The following is a 21,717-nucleotide window of genomic DNA, read 5'->3' as shown; positions in this document are numbered from 1 at the left end:
GAGCGATGGGGGCCAAAGTCCGATTGTGCAGGTGATATGATTTGATCCATCAGTAGGGAGAGGCACGAAACCAGAGGTTTAGCCATTATCACAGTTTAGTAAAGATAGGGTGAGGTAGGAAATGCATACTCGACGATCTTTGCCAGTCATTGGCAGTAAGGTAATCGCAGCCTCTCTTAGTGTCAGTGGGAGTACACCAGCCTCAAGTGCCTCAGCATATATAACGAGTAGGTGTGGCACCAGGGCCTGTTTGCATGTTTTGTGGAATACTTCAGTAAAGCCATCTAGGCTGAGTGCCCTAGTACCATCCAGAGAGTCTATTGGAAGGATAATTTCCTCGCTGGTGAATGGCTCACTTAGGAATTGTTTTTGGGCAGTGGTAAGCCAATCCATGGCTACCTCAGCTAGGTACTGTGCCATCAAGAGAGATTCCCTGCGCTGATGAGTGGTGTAAAGCTGAGCATAGTAATGAAGAAATTGAGCTCGGATATCTTCAGTGCCCGTGATGTGAGTACCATCCACTGTGTGCAGTTCCGGTATATACAAGGCAGATCTTGGGGTCGGGTACCAGTTAGGCATGCCAGGGTACGTCCTGGTTGGTCGTCTTCTCCGTAGTGGGGTGCTGTAGCAAATTTGCCTAAGTAGTGTGTTTCACTCTGCTAAGTCTCGGAATTCCTCTTATAAGGAAACACGTTTTTGCGAGCTAGGTCCAGTGGTCTGTTGTGTATTGGCTCGAACTAGGTTAGTCAGTGCAGTCTCTACATGGGCGAGGCTATTACAAATGTCCCCTAACACACTGGAATGTTTTCAAATGCAAACACCCCTAATATAAGCTTTAAAGGCTTCCCAGAGGGTTGCCTGTGAGCTAACTGAGTTTTTGTTAAGTTTGAAATATTATGGGATCGCTATAGGGAGTTCAGAACGAAATAGCTCCTCGTGCAGTGCCATGGTGGGGAAGCACCAGTCGCGTTCGTGCTCGCCCCGAATGGGAATCTGGAATGTCATCTTGTAGGAGGCTGGTCTGGCTTATAGTGGGTACCTCGTGGTACTTACACCTTGTGCCAGGTCCAGTTGTCCCTTATTAGTAGATTAGAGGTGTTCTAGCAGCTTAGGCTGATAGAGGTAGCTATAGCAGAGCAGCTTGGGCTGAACTAGGAGACCTGCAAAGCTCCTACTATACCACTTATATCACTTAGTACTATATCATAAGAAAACACAATACTCAGAGTTACTAAAAATTAAGGTACTTTATTTTAGTGACAATATGCCAAAACTATCTCAGAGGATATACTCCCTTATGAGGTAAGTAATATACACAAAATATATAGACACAAACCAAAATCAGGTAAGTAATAGTTAGAAAAGTAGTGCAAACAATGTAGAACACAATAGAATGCAATAGGGAGGAATAGGCCTAGGGGCAACACAAACCATATACTCCAAAAGTGGAATGCGAACCACAAATGAACCCCAGTCCACACTAAGGGTGTCCAAGATACCCCACCCCAAGACCCTGAAAAGTAGGAGTAAAGTTACCCTACTACCACAGAAAGACAGTAAAGTCGAGATAGGGGATTCTGCAAGGACAACAACTGACTGCAAAACACTGAAGACGGATTCCTGGACCTGAGGACCTGTCAAGGAAGGGGACCAAGTCCAAGAGTCACACAAGTGTCCAGGGGGGCAGGAGCCCATTAAACCCCGGATGAAGGTGCAAAAGGTCTGCCTCCGGGTGGAAGAAGCCGAAGATTCTGCAACAACCGAAGGTATCAGGAACTTCTCCTTTGGTCAGAAGATGTCCCACGGCGTGCTGGAGGATGCAGAGTTGTTTCCATGCGGAAAGACTGCAAACAAGCCTTGCTGGCTGCAAGAGTCGCGGTTGAGGATTTTGGGTGCTGCTAGGGCCCAGGAAGGACCAGGAGGTCACCCCTTGGAGGAGGAGACAGAGGGGGCGCTTAGCAACACGGAGAGCCCATGCAGAAGCAGGCAGCACCCGTAGAACACCTGAACAGTCACTTAGAAGATCTGAGGACAACGGTCGACTCAGAGTCACAAAAGAGGGTCCCACGAAGTCGGAGTCCAACTCAGCGAGTTGGGCAATGCAGGACGGAGTGCTGGGGACCTGGGCTAGGCTGTGCACGAAGGAAGTCTTGCAAAAGTGCACAGAAGCCTGAGCAGCTGTAGTTCACGCTGTACACAGGATTACTGTCTGGCGTGGGGAGGCAAGGACTTACGTCCACCAAATTTGGACAGAAGGGCTACTGGACTGTTGGAGACTCTTGGACCCGGCTCCTGTGTTCCAGGAACCATGCTCGTCAGGATGAGAGGGGACCCAGAGGACAAGTGATGCAGAAGTTTGGTGCCTGCGTGGGCAGGGGAAGATTCCGTCGACCCACAGGAGATTTCTTCTTGGCTTCCAGTGCAGGGTGAAGGCAGACAGCCCTCAGAGTATGCACCACCAGGAAACAGTCGAGAAAGCCGGCAGGATGAGGTGCTACAATGTTGCTGGTAGTCTTCTTGCTACTGTGTTGCGGTTATGCAGGCGTCCTGGAGCAGTCAGCGGTCGATCCTTGGCAGAAGTCAAAGAGGGAAGTGCAGAGGAACTCTGGTGAGCTCTTGCATTCGTTATCTGGTGAGATGCCCACAGGAGAGACCCTAAATAGCCCACAGAGGAGGATTGGCTACTGAGAAAGGTAAGCACCTATCAGGAGGGGTCTCTGACGTCACCTGCTGGCACTGGCCACTCAGAGCTGTCTATTGTGCCCTCACACCTCTGCATCCAAGATGGCAGAGGTCTGGGACACACTGGAGGAGCTCTGGGCACCTCCCCTGGGAGGTGCTGGTAAGGGGAGTGGTCACTCCCCTTTCCTTTGTCCAGTTTCACGCCAGAGCAGGGCCGGGGGATCCCTGAACTGGTGTAGACTGGCTTATGCAGAGAGGGCACCATCTGTGCACTTCAAAGCATTTCCAGAAGCCAGGAGAGGCTACTCCTCCCAGGCCCTTCACACCTATTTCCAAAGGGACAGGGTGTAACACCCTCTCTCAGAGGAAATCCTTTGTTCTGCCTTCCTGGGTCCAGGCTGCCCAGGCCCCAGGGGGGCAGAAACCTGTCTGAGGGGTTGGCAGCAGCAGTAGCTGCAGTGGAGACCCCGGAAAGTTAGTTTGGCAGTACCCGGGCTCTGTGCTGGAGACCCGGGGATGCATGGAATTGTCCTTGGGGTGACAGTTCCATGATCCTAGACATGTTACATGGCCATGTTCGGAGATACCATTGTGACACTACATGTAGGTGTTGACCTATATGTAGTGCACACGTGTAATGGTGTCCCCGCACTCTCAAAGTCTGGGGAATTTGCCCTGAACAATGTGGGGGCACCTTGGCTAGTGCCAGGGTGCCCTCACACTAAGTGAGGGTTAGATATATAGGTGACTTATAAGTTACTTATGTGCAGTGTAAAATGGCTGTGAAATAACGTGGACGTTATTTCACTCAGGCTGCAGTGGCAGTCCTGTGTAAGAATTGTCTGAGCTCCCTATGGGTGGCTAAAGAAATGCTGCAGCCCATAGGGATCACCTGGAACCCCAATACCCTGGGTACCTAGGTACCATATACAAGGGAATTATAAGGGTGTTCCAGTGTGCCAATGAGAATTGGTAAAATTAGTCACTAGCCCGCAGTGACAATGTTGAAAGCAGAGAGAGCATAAACACTGAGATTCTGGTTAGCAGAGCCTCAGTGATACAGTTAGGCACCACACAGGGAACACATACAGGGCATACTTTATGAGCACTGGGGTCCTGACTAGCAGGATCCCAGTGACACATAGGCAAAAACAATCATACATACTGTAAAAATGGGGGTAACATGCCAGGCAAGATGGTACTTTCCTACACATCTTAATCGGGGAATGATCTGAGAGGTAGGTGTGTGACATCGCCCAGCCAGGGAACAACATTGACCCACGCTAGCCAATAATCTATATGTGTCCCTGTGTTGTGAGGGGCAGAACAAAATGTGAATGTTGGGGCAGAAGCATGCTGTAGACACCAAGGATCATGAAGAGTGTCAGTGTCACAGATGTTGCTCTGGATGCCTAGTGAGTGAGGCTTCCTCACCGGTTTTGTGGCTGTTGTGTCTAATAATGGGTCTAGAAGCATATTAACCCCTTCGCTGCCAGGCCTTTCCCCCCTCAGGTGCCAAGCCTTTTTTGGCTATTTGGGGCAGTTCGCGCTTAGGCCCTCATAACTTTTTGTCCACATAAGCTAGCCAAGCCAAATTTGCGTCCTTTTTTTCCAACATCCTAGGGATTCTAGAGATACCCAGACTTTGTGGGTTTCCCAGAAGGAGGCCATGAAATTAGCCAAAATACAGTGAAAATTTAGTTTTTTTCAAACAAATGGGAAAAAGGGGCTGCAGAAGAAGGCTTGTGGTTTTTTCCCTGAAAAGGACATCAACAAAGGGTTTGCGGTGCTAAAATCACCAGCTTCCCAGCTTTCAGGAACAGGCAGACTTGAATCAGAAAACCCAATTTTCCAGCACAATTTTGGCATTTTACTGGGACATACCCCATTTTTACGATTTTTTGGTGCTTTCAGCCTCCTTCCAGCCAGTGACAGAAATGGGCATGAAACCAACGCTGGATCCCAGAAACAGCAACATTTCTGAAAAGTAGACAAAATTCTGAATTCAGCAAGGGGTAATTTGTGTAGATCCTACAAGGGTTTCCTACAGAAAATAACAACTGAAAAAGAAAAATATTGAAATTGAGGTGAAAAAAAACATCAATTGTTCTCTACGTTTTACTCAGTAACTTTTTCCTGCAATGTCAGATTTTCGAAAGCAATATACCGTTACGTCTGCTGGACTCTTCTGGTTGCGGGGATATATAGGGCTTGTAGGTTCATCAAGAACTCTAGGTGCCCAGAGCCAATAAAGGACCTGCACCCTGCAGTGGGTTTTCATTCTATACCGGGTATACAGCAATTCATTTGCTGAAATATAAAGAGTAAAAAATATCTATCAAGAAAACCTTTGTATTTCCAAAATGGGCACAAGATAAGGTGTTGAGAAGCAGTGGTTATTTGCACATCTCTCAATTCCGGGGTGCCCATACTAGCATGTGAATTACAGGGCATTTCTCAAATAGACGTCTTTTTTACATACTGTCTTACATTTGGAAGGGAAAAATGTAGAGAAAGACAAGGGGCAATAACACTTGTTTTGCTATTCTATGTTCCCCCAAGTCTCCCGATGAAAATGATACCTCACTTGTGTGGGTAGACCTAGCGCCTGCGACAGGATATGCCCCAAAACACAACGTGGACACATCACAGAAAACAGAGCTGTTTTTTGCAAAGTGCCTACCTGTAGATTTTGGCCTCTAGCTCAGCCGGCACCTAGAGAAACCTACCAAACCTGTGCATTTTTGAAAACTAGAGACCTAGAGGAATCCAAGATGGGGTGACTTACTTGTGGGGCTCTGACCAGGTTCTGTTACCCAGAATCCTTTGCCTCAAAATTTGGCTAAAAAAACAAATTTTCCTCACATTTCGGTGACAGAAAGTTCTGGAATCTGAGAGGAGCCACAAATTTCCTTCCACCCAGCGTTCCCCCAAGTCTCCCAATAAAAATGATACCTCACTTGTGTGGGTAGGCCTAGCGCCCGTGACAGGAAATGCCCCAAAACGCAACGTGGACAAATCCCTTTTTTTGAAAGAAAACAGAGCTGTTTTTTGCAAAGTGCCTACCTGTAGATTTTGGCCTCTAGCTCAGCCGGCACCTAGGGAAACCTACCAAACCTGTGCATTTTTGAAAACTAGAGACCTAGGGGAATCCAAGATGGGGTGACTTGTGGGGCTCTGACCAGGTTCTGTTACCCAGAATCCTTTGCTAACCTCAAATTTTGGCTAAAAAAAAAATTTTCCTCACATTTCGGTGACAGAAAGTTCTGTAATCTGAAAGGAGCAACAAATTTCCTTCCACCCAGCGTTCCCCCAAGTCTCCCGATAAAAATGATACCTCACTTGTGTGGGTAGGCCTAGCGCCCACGACAGGAAATGGCCCAAAACACAACGTGGACACATCACATTTTTTCATAGAAAACAGTACCTACCTGTGGCTTTTGGCCTCTAGCTCAGCCGGCCCCAGGGGGGGCAGAAATGGCCTAAAATAAATTTGTCCGCCACCCCCCAACCCCCCTGCCCCCCGGGAGCGACCCTTGCCTACGGGGTCGCTCCCCCTGCGTGACATTGGCGCAAAAAAAAAAATCCCCGGTGCCTAGTGGTTTCTGCCCCCTTGGGGGCAGATTGACCTACAATCGGCCAATCTGCCCCCAAGGGGGGCAGAAATGGTCTAAATACAATTTGCCCCCCAGGGGAGCGACCCTTGCCTAATGGGTCGCCCCCCATCTCCAAAAAAACAAACAAACAAACAAAAAAAACACAAAAAAACTATTTGCCCTGGCGCCTAGAGGTTTCTGCCCCCCCTGGGGGCAGATCGGCCTAATACCAATAGGCCGATTCTAAAATAAATTTGCCCCTCCACCCCCCACGGGGAGCGACCCTTGCCTACAAGGTCGCTCCCCTTGCGTGACGGCGCAAAAAAAAGATCCCTGGTGCCTAGTGGTTTCTGCCCCCCTTGGGGGCAGATTGACCTACAATCGGCCACTCTGCCCCCAAGGGGGGCAGAAATGGTCTAAATACAATTTGCCCCTCAGGGGAGCGACCCTTGCCTAATGGGTCGCTCCCAATCTCTAAAAAAACAAACAAACAAAAAAAAAAAACACACAAAAAAAAAATTGCCCTGGCGCCTAGAGGTTTCTGCCCCCCCCCCGGGGGCAGATCGGCCTAATACCAATAGGCCGAAATGGCCTAAAATAAATCCCCCCCCCCCCGGGGAGCGACCCTTGCCTACAAGGTCGCTCCCCTTGCGTGACGGCGCAAAAAAAAGATCCCTGGTGCCTAGTGGTTTGATTGACCTAAAATCGGCCGATCTGCCCCCAAAGCGGGCAGAAATGGCCTAAATACTATTTGCCCCTCCAGGGGAGCGACCCTTGCCTAAGGGGACGCTCCCCATCTGTAAAACACAACAACAACAAAAATTCCTGGTGCCTAGTGGTTTCTGCCCCCGTGGGGGCAGATCGGCCTAATAAAAATAGGCTGATCTGCCCCCATGGGTGGCAGAAATGGCCTAAAATAAATTTGCCCCCCAGGGGAACGACCCTTGCCTAAGGGGTCGCTCCCCTTACATGAAAAACAAACAAACAAAAAAAACTCCCTGGTGTCTAGTGGTTTCTGCCCCCCTTGGGGGCAGATTGGCCTCATAAAAATAGGCCAATCTACCCCCAAGGGGGGCAGAAATGGCCTAAATATAATTTGCCCCCTATGGGAGCGACCCTTGCCTAAGGGGTCGCTCCCCACACCTAAAACACAAAAGAAAAAAAAAAAAGAAAAAAAAAATAAGTATCCCTGGTGTCTAGAGGTTTCTGCCCCCCCTGGGGGCAGATCGGCCTAATAATAGGCCGATCTGCCCCCAGGGTGGGCAGAAAAGGCCTTAAAAAAAAATGCCCCCCTGGGAGCGACCCTTGCCCAAGGGGTCGCTCCCTTTTTGTCACTTTCCAAAAAAAATAATATCCCTGGTGTCTAGTGGGGTTTCTAAAGCCGGATTGCAAGCAATCCGGCTTTTGAAACCCTGGGAGAGACTTCAAAGGGAAGGAAATAAATTTCCTTCCCTTTGAAGCCTCTCCTTGCCTCCCCCACGTGATCGAAAGAGCACGATGGGGGAGGTTGTGTGATTGTCAGCGCGCGCTCGCGCGCTGACGTCACAGGGGGGGGGGTCGGGGGTTGAAGGGGAAGGGATTCCCCTTTCAGCCCTGACCTGGGGGGGTGGGGGGGGTGGCCCTCGGGGGGAGCTCTAGCGCTTCTCCCGAGGGCAGCATGCAGGACGTAATGGTTACGTCCATGGTGCCACACGGGCGCTGCCATGGACGTAACCATTACGTCCGTGGCGGGGTTAAAATCCTCACCCAAGATAATGGGGGTCATTCTCGGGGCCAGGGTCGGCGGGAGCACCGCCGACAGGCCGGCGGTGCCCCGCAGGGCATTCTGACCGCGGCGGTTCGGCCGCGGTCAGATGCGGAAAACCGGCGGTCTCCCGACTGTTTTCCGCTGCCCTTGTGAATCCTCCATGGCGGCGGAGCGCGCTCCGCCGCCATGGGGATTCTGACACCCCCTACCGCCATCCTGTTCCTGGCGGGTCTCCCGCCAGGAACAGGATGGCGGTTGGGGGTGCCGCGGGGCCCCTGGCAATGGCATGGGGCCAATGGCATGGGCACTGCAGGGGCCCCCGTAAGAGGGCCCTACTTTGTATTTCAGTGTCTGCTATGCAGACACTGAAATACGCGACGGGTGCCACTGCACCCGTCGCACCTTCCCACTCCGCCGGCTCAATTCTGAGCCGGCGTCCTAGTGGGAAGGCCGTTTTGCACTGGGCTGGCGGGCGGCCTTTTGGCGGTCGCCCGCCAGCCCAGTGCAAAACCCAAAATACCCTCAGTGGTCTTGCGACTGCGGAGCGGTATTTTGGAGGGGGGAACTCTGGCGGGCGGCCTCCGCCGCCCGCCAGGGTGAGAATCAACCCCAATGTGATCAGCAGCCATATTATCGATTTGGGTCATCTGTGTTTGGTGCGTAGATGTTGGCCAGTAGAAGTTTATGCCCAGCAAGAGTACCCGCAACCAGAACATATCTGCCCTTCTCATTGGTGGAGGGATGGAAAGGAAGATTTTTATGTATTAGAGTGCAGACCCCTCGTAAGAACTATAGCTTGAGAAATATTGATGGGGGCCCCAAGGAGCTGCAAAGTGTATGTAGGTTTTAGAGTTTAGATGATTCTTTTGTAAAAAGGCGATCTGGACACATGTCTGTTCAGATACTACAGCACTTGTTTACCTTTACGAGGGTTATTAAGCCCTGTTATGTTCGAGGATATGAAGGTGATGTCTATGGTGGACCTCCCGTTATTTCTAGTGCCTGTTATATACTTAAATATATGCATATGAGAGTGACAATATGTAGGGTGAAAAGGCTGTAGTAATGAGGCAATGGAAATCAACAAAGCCAAAAGGTCTAACAATGACAAATCCCCCCACCCAATACTGGCAAGAACTTGCCTGCTGAATCCTCATGTTATTAACAAGAAAAACAAAATCCCCCAAAGCATTGATGTGGTATTAACCTCAGAGGTAGCAACACTGCAGCGGGTAGCCCTTCGTATATGTTCATTCAGCAATGAATAGAATGAGGATGAGCAATTGGAAGCAGGTGTGGTGCAGTTGCTAGGTTTGTGGTATCCAACATAAGTAGGGTGGTTCCGCAGTATCAGAGGTCGGACCAGCTAGGGTCATTGTTACATGAGCAATGGCCATGCAGTAAAATGTGGGCTCAATTCAGGGGGACCAGATCCGTACTGGAAGCAGCTTGAGTATCTGGGAGGAAGCTGCCTGCTAAGTTATGCTCATGGGGGACACCCTCCCTAGTGTGCTTTTTACAGAATGCCAGGGTATCATCTGGGTTATCAAATATGCGTGATTTGCCATTGATATCCACCCTGAGTCATGCTGGATAGAGCATACCATATCGAAGGCCCAGCTTACGGATAGCCGCCTTGGCGTCTGTAAATTTACATCAAGTCTCCTGAATGGCTATGTGAGAGAAAGGGTCTCTTTTGACATGGTTAGCACCGCACTTTATCCTGTAAAATGATGTGGTTTCAAACTGTAATTGTACTGGTCCCCTTCTAAACAGGTTCCCAGAGCCAGATCTGTTTCCCCAAAGCGGTACTATGTTTGGGACTTCAGCCACCTTGGTGAGTCCCTAGGAAATGTCACCCCTGGTACCTAGGGCATGTGTACTGAAGAGAGCCCCTCAGAGCTGCAGTACCAAATGTGCCACTCTGAGAAGCCCCACTCCAGCCTCATGCACACTGCCATTGCAAGTGCATGACAAGGTGTATCCAAAGTTGCCATCTCGACATGACACTCACCAAGAGTGCCCTGTCCACTAACACTGCATGCAATATAGGTAAGTCACCCTTCTGGTAGGCCTTACAGCCCTAAGGCAGGGTACACTATAATGCATGTTAAGCCATAAGTGTGCATAGGCAAATATGCCCCTACTGTGTCCTTGCTAACTCTTAGACATAGTAAGTGTACAGGGAAGCCTTAGCAAATGCATGTGCTGGACACTGGTCATTATGAGTTCCCCATTTACATGATTCTCTCTTTGAACCCTGGGTTATTTTATATCAAACAACTCAGAATAATAAACCCACACTGATGCCAGTGTTGGATTTACTATGAAATGTACCCAGAGGGCACTTTGGAGGTGCCCCCTGAAAAACCTAACAGCCCTTGCAAGGTTGCTGACTGGACCTACCAAGTCTGCCACCACCCGACACAATTCTGGACTCCTGGGGTAAGATCCTGTGCTTTTAGGAGCCAGAACACAAAACCCTTACTCAGCAAAAGTGTTACGCCTCCTCCCTCAGGCTGGCACTGCCCACCTTGTGTCAGCTTCAAAGACTTTGCCGCCTTTCAAATCTGACCTCCTGGCCGCCCAATGGTTATGCCCTCACTTTAGGCGGGACGACCGACAGGAAACCTAGCAAGGATAGGAGGAGTGGCCATCCTCAGCCTGCACCACCCATCAGGTGTGCAGGTGAACTGACTACTCCATTTCATTTTTCTCCATCTTGTAGGGTAGGAAAATAGCCAATAAGGGTTAGGGATGTGTCCTCTTCCCACAGGAAGTGGTTACTTAGTGGGTGTAGCCAGCCTCAGGTAGGTGGCCCATTGGCCACTACCAGGTACTCCCTCTAACACCCCCTAAATGCAGTATTAAGAGGGCATCCCTAGACCAAGGGATTAGATTCAATGGACACAAAGAAGACCAGAACAAAAAAGACCCAAGGCACGAGGACTGAAGCCCTGCTGCAGAAAGAAAAAGGTGCCAAACCCTGCTTGCTGCTCCAAGGACTCGACAGTCGCCGCTGAGGTGTTGCCTGGAAACCTTAAGAACTCTACAAAACCCCACAACACCTCCACCCTTCTAAAATGTGCCAAGAAACTACCTTTGATTAAAGGTATCACTCCCTGCACCCTGCAGGCAAGGAACCCATGAAGTCCAGTAACGTGACCATCTGCTAACCAATGACGTGGGCCCAGCAGCTCATGCAAATTCTGTACAACAGCCCTTAAGGACAATACCTGCCACCGTGCCAAGTTTAGTGGCACTGCGACTCTCCAGGACTGTGGTGTACTACTACCCAGGGTACCAGACGCCCAACGTCGGACACGCAGAAGTAAAGTCCACTCCGGACTCCCAATAGCCCAGAAGCAAGCACCAGTCGAGGGACTTCAGGACACCCAAGAACCACCCCCTAGAGTGGCGCTGCTGACCTCCAATCCACTCTCAAAGTCGCCTGTTTCTGACGCCATGGACTCTAAGATGCAGTACTCCTGGCTGACCTATCTGCACTGCACCTGGCCTCCTTGGTCCTTGCATCAACCAACTAGCAGTGCTCTAGGGGTCCCTAACCCCTTGTGACTTCCATCCTCCAAGGGGACCCAGCTGGACTTACCTGTAAGTCCAAATTTGCAGTGTGTTTTGAAGTGGTCCCTTCTCCTTTGAGCGCCAGCTCCAAGACCTTCAGCTTTTGCTTTGCTTTGCCTTGAACCAGCAACCACCAAACATTCTCTGGCTGGCCCAGTGGACACTCCAATGACCTAGACCTCAAAATAGAAGGTGACATTTGTGGAGCATTGCCTGATTTTATATGCATTTTTAGAGTTCATCCCAATGATTCCTATGGTGAGTAAGTACGCACAAAACAGAACATTTTCTAAACTTTGAAAAAGCGTAAGAAAAGAAGTACTTACCATATATTGATGATCTTGGTCTTTAAAAGTTTATAAAAATCTGAAGTATTTTTTGTAAATTGGTCGCAAGTTATTCTTCCAAGTGTGTGTCCACATTTTTTGATACTGTGAGTACAACAAATGCTTAGCACATCTCCTGGATTATCCTAATTGCTTTCCCATACTACCACAAAACAGATTAGGTGGTCTGCTTTTTACCTCTGGATACCAAAGTGGGGTTGCATGGACTCTGCACTGTAAACATCATTTTCGTACACTATATAGAGAGCCAGCTTCCTACGTTTGGTGGGTCTGCGGGGGGATATAAGGCTTTGTATTTGCTGATACCACTTTGTCAATAAGTGATCACACGAATAACCCCAAAAATTGTCTTTTGCCTAATTGTATTTTGCAACTGGACTATTTTTCCAAATTTTCAAATGAATTGCTAGGGTCCTGTTAGGTCCCTGAAATAGTGATTGGAATTTAAAAGCCTTTGGTATAGTTAGGCCTTAGAAAAAGTTTTCAAAACGTTTTTGCAGCAGTTAAAAAGGTCCCAACTTTAGTGAGTAAAAAATGTCTGATGCAGAAAACCAGGCTTAGGAGCTCAACCTGACCCCTTGAATGGGAATGAAGTACACCTAACTAAAGGGCCCTCTGCAAAGATTACCAAATTCACACTAGTGCTCATGCTACCACAGAAGACTTAGGAGGCTTGTGGCAAATTATGAGACTGAACACTCAGCTGATGAAGGTGAAACCTCAGAAAAAAGAAAATCAAGAAAACTCCAATGAAGCTGACAAAGAGGAGGTTGGAATCTCTGTCTCGAAAGTATGAGCCCCCCCCCCCCAGAGGAGGATTGAGCTCTAGAACGGTTGATCAAAAGATTGGCTCCAGAAGCGCAACTCTTGGAGATAGAAGTTAAAAGAAGAGAGTTGGGCCTAGGACCCATCTCCGTTGGCAGTGTAGGGGTAACTAGGAAGAAAGAGAAGTCTTTTAACCTAAGCTCCCCAAAGGAGTTGTCCCCCCTTTCACAGAAGGTGATGATATCAACAAATGGTTTTCTGCCTATGAGAGAACCTCCATAGCCAGGGAAGCAGATGGGAAGCATTGGGGCTCTCTGTTGGGGGAACTATTCTCAGGTAACTGCAGGGACAGACTCCTGGCATTGAATGAGGCAGATGCTAAGCACTATGACCTCATGAAGGATACCCTGATTGAGGGCTTTGAACTTACCACTGAAAAATACAGAATAAAATTCAAAGAGACTCGAAAACCCCAGAATCAGTCCTACATAGAATTTGTGGATTTTTCAGTAAAAGTGCTGGATGGCTGGTGGTGGATTTTTCAGTACAAATGCTGGGTGGCTGGTTAGAAGGTAACAAAGTACAATATTTTGATGGACTTTACAACTTAATTGTGAAAGTGCATCATTTGAGTGATTTGTACAATGTGAAACTACATTAGTTTCTGGTAGCCCTATGTCCACTTTCTCCTTTAGAGTTGGGGAAGAAGGCAGACAACTGGGTCAAAACAGGGGTAACAAAAACTACCGCTGGTGGGGGACACCAAAAGAAAGAGGCCTGAAAGCCCCCCAAGGGAAAGATGGGAACCAAAACAAAAACAAAGAGTCTTCATCAGGCCCCCAAAAACTTGCTCAGGAGGGTGGGCCCCAAGACTCCTCACAGTTTATGGGTGGCTACAAAGGAAAACACTGGTATCCCAACAAGGTTTGGTGTCATGGTTGCAAAAACAAAGGACACCAAACTGGAGACAATAGCTGTAAAAGCAAAAAGAATGCCGCTAGTCCACCTGCAGTAAATGCAGTTGCAAATCTCCAGATGGGATCACAGTTGTGGCCTGACCATGATGTTGGTGAACCCACAGAGGCAACATTAGTCAAAGAGGTAGGGGTAGACTTATCCTGTGCTGCATGACCTACTAACATGCAAACATACAAGCAGTACCCTTTGATTAATGGGACTAAGGTAGAAGCCTTGAGGGATGCTGGGGCTAGTGTCAAAATGGTGACCCAGCATCCGGTCTACTCAGATCAGTACATGATGGGGAAAACCTTTGGTGTCACCAATGCTGAAAGTATTGCAAAGATCCATCCCATGGCAATAGTATCACTTGACTGGTTGGGGGGGGGGGTAGTTGGACAGAAAGAAATGGCTGTGTTCCCATCCATCCCTGTAGACTGTCTGCTCATACATGACCTAGTGAATTATCCCTGGGCTGAAGTAGAACTGGGGACCCATGCAGCCATGCTTGGGAACCCAGAATGGGGTTGTATCGAAACAAGGGCACAGAGCAAACTCCAGAGCGAACAAGAGGTGTTAGATTCTAGAGGAATGGACCAACTCTCCAAGAGAAAAGGCAAAAAGACTGGGGGACCAGCTTCCAAACAGACCAAATGTCAGTACCCCTCGTCCCAGGAAGAGGACTTGTTAACCCCAGAGGGAACTGAGCCTGAAGGGCTTGGGCCTTACCACCCAAAGCTCTTGGATACAGGGGGACTCTCTAGGGAGCATCTGTGGCAGGGACAAAGAACATGTCCCACTGTTGACATTTTGAGGCAGCAAGCTGGAGAGAAAGAACAGAGTAATGTCAGTGGTACCCACAGGGTCTTTTGGGAGGAGGGGCTCCTATACTCTGAGACCAGAGACCTCAAGTCTGATGCAACCAGGAGGGTGGTAGTGCCCAGGCAGTACAGAAGGTTCCTTTTTTATCTTGCCCATGACGTTCCCCTGGCTGAGCACCTGGGCCAAAACAAAACCTGGAGTAGGTTAGTGAATCCCTTTTACTGGCCAGGGATGGCCCAAAAGGTGAAGAGCTTTTGTCAGTCCTGTATCTCCTGTCAAGCCAGCGGTGAGGTAGGAGGCCACCTAAAGGCCTCCTTAATCCCAGTACCTATGGTTGGGGTGCCCTTCGAAAGGGTAGGGGTTGATACCCGCTTGACTGTCAAAAAACCTCATGAAATAGATGTATCCTAGTGGTAGTGGATCATTCCACTAGATACCCTGAAGCTATTCCTCTTAGTACCATCACTGCCCCTACAGTGGCCAAGGTCCTCCTGGGTATTTTTACTAGGTTTGGTTTTCCTAAAGAGGTAGTATCAAACAGGGGTTCAAACATCATGGCTGCATATTTAAAACACATGTGGCACGAATGTGGTGTGACTTATAAGTTCACTACCCCATACCATTCACAGACCAATGGATTTGTTAAAAAGATTTAACCAAACTTTGAAAGGCATGATCAGGGTGTTGGAGCCTGTGGCTCCTACGGTTCTCCAAGACAAGTGCTCTGAACCCTATCCCATACTAGATAGAAAAGGGGCAGTCACATACTTAGTTGACCTTGGCAGTTGCAAGAAGCCCAAAAGGTTAATACATGTCAACAGCCTGAAATCCTATTTTGACAGAGCTGATGTGACCATGCTCATGGCTACAGATGAGGGACAGGAAGAAGGGAGTGAACCTCTCCTTGATCTCCTCTCCAGCAATCCAAAAGATTGTTATGTTGATGGAGTGGTCTTATCAGACACCTTCACAGAACAACAGCAGGCTGATTGCAGGCAAGCCCTCAACTAGTATGCTGAATTATTCTCTCTGACTCCTGGTAGGACTAACTGGTGTTCCCATTATGTGGACACTGGAGACAGCCTGCCTGTCAAAAACAACATTTATAGACAGACCATGTCAGAGAAGGCATCCAAGTTGAAGTAAGAAAGATGCTGGATTTGGGTGCCATTGAACCCTCTGAGAGCTCCTGGGCTAGCCCAGTAGTTTTAGTCCCCAAACCTCACTCCAAGGAAGAGAAAAGGGTAATGAGGTTTTGTGTGGGCTATAGGTGCCTCAATGCTGTAACACAAACGGATGTCCACCCAATTCCAAGAGCTGATGAGATCATAGACAGATTAGGGCAGACAAATATCTGAGTACCTTTGATCTTGCATCTTGGTACTGACAGATTGGCCTGACTCCTTGAGCGAAAGAAAGATCAGCATTCCCCACCCCAAGTGATGATATTGCTGTCTACAGCTCCACCTGGCAGGATCACCTAATCCACCTGGGAAGTGTCCTTGAGGCTCTGCAAAAGACAGGCCTCACTATTAAGGCCAGTAAGTACCAGTTAGGGAAGGGAAAGTTTGTATACGTGGGCCACCTGGTAGGTGGAAGCCAAGTTCACCCCATACAGCCCAAGATCCAGACAATTCTGGTTTGGGAAGCTCCAACCACCCAGATTCAAGTTAGGGCATTCCTTGGCCTGTCTTGGAACTATAAGAGGTTTCTGGAGGATTATGGCACCACAGTAGCCCCCTCACTGAACGCACCTCTAAGAAAATGCCCAAAAAGGTTAACTGTACAGTGCGTTGTCAAAAGGTGTAGGAGGCTGGCCTGGTTTGTAGTGGGTACCTAAGGTACTTACACCTTATACCAGGTCCAGTTATCCCTTATTAGTGAAATGGATACATCAAGTTTCAGCAATTTTCAAAAACAGAAGAAAACTGGCAGAAGAAAAATGATGACTTTGTCATAAATACCTTAGCCTGCTCATAGCGCATGGTATCCTGTGACCAGGGGAAGCTCTGAATGGTACATGGGACTAAGTGAGCCTGATAGTCTGTCAGTATCGGCTCCAGGACCAAGATAATAGCACTATATGTGGTGAAAAATGAATAACTCAACAATCACCGGTCTTTATTGGCCAAACACAAGCTACACCTAATTTCCCAGATCAAAATATTTTTCCCTAACGTCAGAAGTACACCCTATATCACACCCAGGTGTCATGTGTACCATCTTTGTCACGCCCTGCGGCCCAAGTAAATAACACCTCTTGCTTCTTTCTGATACCAACAGTGTTAAGAAACCAGTAGCACTGAGTAAACCCTTTTAGAATAGAAAATAACATTGAGGTGTGGGTCCTATATCACACCCAGGGCCTACGCTTATGTGTACCATCTGTGTCATACTTACAGGTCCAAATGGTGAGGCTTCAATCTCTGTATCATACCCACGGAACAAGCGTACCATCTGTGTCACGCCCAGCCGTCCAAGCGACAAAAAAATGAAACCACACCCTAAGTCACACCCAAGGGTCAGGCGTACCATCTATGTCATGCACGGTGGTCCAAGTGATAAGGTCTCAACCCTGTATCACACCCAGGGGGCAAACGTACCATCTGTGTCACTCCCAGGGGTTCAAGTGAACGAGTCTCAACCCTGTGTCACACCCAGGGGACAAGCGTACCACCTGTGTTATGCCCAGTGGTCCAAGTGAACAAAAACAAACAACATTCACCTTTCCTAGCATGCCGACTATTGAAAAGTGGTGACTTCCACGGCAATGCCTTCGAGGCCACCTTGAGACTACTCAGTTCAGACATATAAAATAGGTAACATGCCAGATATCTGTCAGTGGCAGGGCGTTCATGTTAAATGTTTATGCTTCTTCCTTCTTTGCCATACGCCAAATGCTGGACTAAGGCTCTGATGTAGTCTCTTACTCCTCTGGCTGAGGCTTCAGGATGGGCTTCCGCCATGCTGATTCAGTAGAACTTCCAATCAATAGTGGTGTCAGCTCACCTTTCCTTGTTACGCAACTGTGAGCCCTTCTAGATGGGGTCCTTTTCCTTCGGCTGCAGTCGGGTCTGAGGTACCAATCAGCTCCTGGCTGACTCACCAAAATGTTGCTAGAATGTGAATTTACCTTAAAAAAACAAGGCAAGAGGCGTTTGACAAAGCAGGATCAGTTTGTTTAGTTAAGCATTACGGCCGAGAGAACAGTTACAGAACCGGTGTCTGAGGACTGTCTTAAAATACAGTTGTTCTGAGCGGTGTTTTATACATTTCTCTGAGTACCATAAAAAATGTAAACATTCCTTTCTTGGTCAAGAATGTGAACCGTTGTCTTGGAGTTATAAATAAGACCCTGATACCAAAACAGGTGGGTCTCGACCTTGCAAGGATACAATAAAGGCAAGTGGATAACGGGTCCAGATGTCCGGCCTGAGTCGTGCTCGATCGCTGAGTGTACTGTGTGTGCTGTGTTTTGATTGGCTGAGTGTTTCTAACTACATGTGGCATCTGACTTTATGGTGTTTGGGAATGTGTGCATCCCTCTGGCTATGTGTGCTTTATTTTTGCCAATCTCCTGGGACCATTATGGTGTCGCTGTGCCTATCTGTGGGACTGACCGGAGTTTCCTGTTTGCTTGTTTGTCTGCCGGCTACGTGCTGCACCACGTGTGACCTGTAAGTCGGTAACCTCAGGCCAGGTCTCAGAGCCTGCCTGACCACGTACTTTTATGTCTTGGTTGATGGAGAGTTCATGACGGGTGAATTTGACAATAGTGGTGATTTTGTTCTTATATGCGAACGTATCATGGTGCATATTGATATTGATTTTTTTCAATATTAACAACATATACCCTCCTACTGCACCTGTAGTGGTGGTAACTCATCATCAGAGTTGGACTCGGGCTCTACGGGGATGTTGTGCAGACCCTTCACTCATTGCTATATTGTGCAGGATGGCACATGTGGCAATGAACTTGGAGCATGTATCTGGTCTGCACAGTAGTGCCACACAGGTCTTGTGTAGGCAGCGCAAGCAGGACTTTAAGATTCCAAATGTCCTCTCTTTGATGAAGTACATTGTCCTGTGTGCCATGTTGTACCGTCTTTCACTTCTTGTGTGTGGAGTCAGGTCCAGTGTGATGATCCGGGGACGTAAGGCATATGCACTGTTGCCTTAGGGGCATAAGAAGGGTCACCTGACACACATCGTCATGCCCACTGTATGCATTGAGTCTGTGATTCTCTTTCCTAGTAAGACGCATTAGGCAAATTCACCCAGTGCCAGGAGGGTATGTATTCCACAGGGGCAGAACATTATTGAGTTGTGGGTGCTGCCTGGGAATCTGGCCACAAGGTCAGTTATGACACAGGAGGCATCACACACTACTTGCACAATGAGTGAGTATTTGCTTTTCCTGTAATTAATTAATTTGTTAGCTGAGGAGGGACATATGGCTATATTGTGCCATCAACACAACCTATAACATTGGGTGACTGCACTACCCTGTAGAACATCAGTTCATTTGTTGCAATGATTGGGGGTATTGGGAAATGATATATATTGGTTCATTTTTGCTCACCATGATGTCCAAAAACATGCGTAAGAACCTTGACAAGGCACTTTGTGACGCCACCTCCTGCCACTGCTATGATCCCCTGGTAACTGTCAGAGGCTAAGAGGTGTAGGCAACACAATACCTGCACATGTGGTTGGATTGCATTGCTTCTGAGTGCTGGGGCCGGTAGTTGAGGTTTTAACTCAGCAATCAATTCAAGTATCACCTGACTACTGAGTAAATACCTCTCATGAATCTCCACCTCTATCTGTCCAGACAGGGTGAGCCTCACCCTCATTATCCTCTCCCTTCTCCTCCTCCTTCTCTGCCTTACTGCCAAAATCCTCATCCTCCTTGCCAGAACCTACAATGCCATCATTGTGAAAGAGCCTGATGCATTTTGGGTGCTTTTTCATAGTTTGCACCTGGTTACCACCAGTTCTGAATCAATGGTAATTGCATTTCTTTAATGGCCATTGTTGGAAATGGGGTCTTTGGTTGACAGTCAGGTTACCCCCTGTTCAAGCAAGGACCCTCACTCTAGTCAGGGTAAAAGAGAATCACCCTCGGCTAACCCCTGCTTACCCCTTTGGTAGCTTGGCAGAGCAGTAGGCTTAACTTCAGGTGCTAGGTGTAAAGTATTTATTCCAAAACACACAGTAACTTAATGAAAACACTACAAAATGAAATGACACAACGCAGGTTTAGAGAAATAGGAAATATTTATCTAAACAAAACAAGACCAAAACGACAAAAATCCACAATACACAAGTCAAGTTATCAATTAAAAATCAAAGAGTCTTTAAGTAGTCTCAAACACACACTAACACTGTTGGTGTGAAAATGTACCTAGGGTGTGTCCAAAATAACCACGCACAGGCGAGTGTGCGTCAAAAAGGGCTTACGATGCGTCGATTCCAATCATGGGTGGGACCTTACGTCGTTTCTCCTTTCGTCAGGTCGGCGTGCGTCGTTCCTTCTCTCCGCAGGAGAGCGATGCGTCGATCCGGTCAGCACTCTCGGGTCCGGGCAGGCCTTGCATTGTTTCTACATGCCCAGCGGTACTTGTGTCAGAAATCCAGCCGCACGATGATCCAAAAACTATGCAGAACAGGTTTCAATTTCCCAGCCTCCGTCAGCGATGCTGCGCGTTGTTTCTACTGCTCAATGCGTCGATTCTTCGATTGCGTTTCTGGCGAGCGTCGATTTTCAGCTGCAGATCGGAGTCACGTTGATCTTTTCCCAGCACGGCGCTCTGTGCGTAGATTTCCTTTTCTTTAGGCTGCCAGCTTCTCCTTTCTGGGTCCCAGGAACTGGATGGGCACCACTTGGCAGAGTAGGAGTCTCTCAAGAGACTCCAGATGCCGGCAGAGAGAAGTCTTTGCTGTCCCTGAGACTTCAAACAACAGGAGGCAAGCTCTAAATCAAGCCCTTGGAGATCTTCACAAGAAGGAAGGCACACAAAGTCCAGTCTTTGCCCTCTTACTCTGGCAGAAGCAGCAACTGCAGGATAACTCCACAAAGCACAGTCACAGGCAGGGCAGCTCTTCTTCCTCAGCTCTTCATCTCTTCTCCGGGCAGAGGTTTCTCTTGGTTTCAAGAAGTGTTCTAAAGTCTGTGGTTTTGGGTGCCCTTCTTATACCCAATTTCTACTTTGAAGTAGGCCTACTTAAAAGTAACGTCTCTTTTGAATGTGAAATCCTGCCTTGCCCAGGCCAGGCCCCAGACACTTACCAGGGGGTTGGAGACTGCATTGTGTGAGGAGAGGCACAGCCCTTTCAGGTGTGAGTGACCACTCCTTCCCTCCCTCCTAGCACAGATGTATCATCAGGAAATGCAGGCTACACCCCAGCTCCCTATGTGTCACTGTCTAGGGTGAGGTGCAACCAGCCCAACTGTCAAACTGACCCAGACAGGGAATCCACAACAGGCAAAGTCACAGAAATGGTACAAGCAAGAAAATGCTCACTTCCTAAAAGTGGCATTTTCAAACACACAATCTTAAAATCAACTTTACTAAAATATGTTTTTTTAAATTGTGAGCTCAGAGACCCCAAACTCCACATGTCCATCCTCTCCCAAAGAGAATCTACACTTTAATCATATTTAAAGGTAGGCCCCATATAAACCTATGAGAGGGACAGACCTTGCAACAGTGAAAAACGTATTTAGCAATATTTCACTATCAGGACATATAAAACACATTACTATATGTCCTACCTTAACCATACACTGCACCCTGCCCTTGGGGCTACCTAGGGCCTACCTTAGAGGTGTCTGACATGTAGGAAAAGGGAAGGTTGAGGCCTGGAAAGTGGGTACACTTGCCAGGTCGAATTTACAGTTAAAACTGCACACACAGACACTGCAGTGGCAGGTCTGAGACTTGATTACAGAGCTACTTATGTGGGCGGCACCACCAGTGCTGCAGGCCCACTATTAGCATTTGATTTACAGGCCCTGGCACCTCTAGTTCACTTTACTAGGGACTTACTAGTAAAACAAGTATGCCAGTCATGGATAAACCAATTGCATACAATTTTACACAGAGAGCATATGTACTTTAGCACTGGTTAGCAGTGGTAAAGTGCTCAGAGTTCAAAAGCCAACAGCAACAGGTCAGAAAAAATAGGAGGCAGTAGGCAAAAAGATTGGGGATGA

Source organism: Pleurodeles waltl, chromosome 5 (genome assembly GCF_031143425.1).
Source record: "Pleurodeles waltl isolate 20211129_DDA chromosome 5, aPleWal1.hap1.20221129, whole genome shotgun sequence".
Taxonomy (NCBI): domain Eukaryota; kingdom Metazoa; phylum Chordata; class Amphibia; order Caudata; family Salamandridae; genus Pleurodeles; species Pleurodeles waltl.
Note: the sequence above shows the minus strand (reverse complement) of the source record.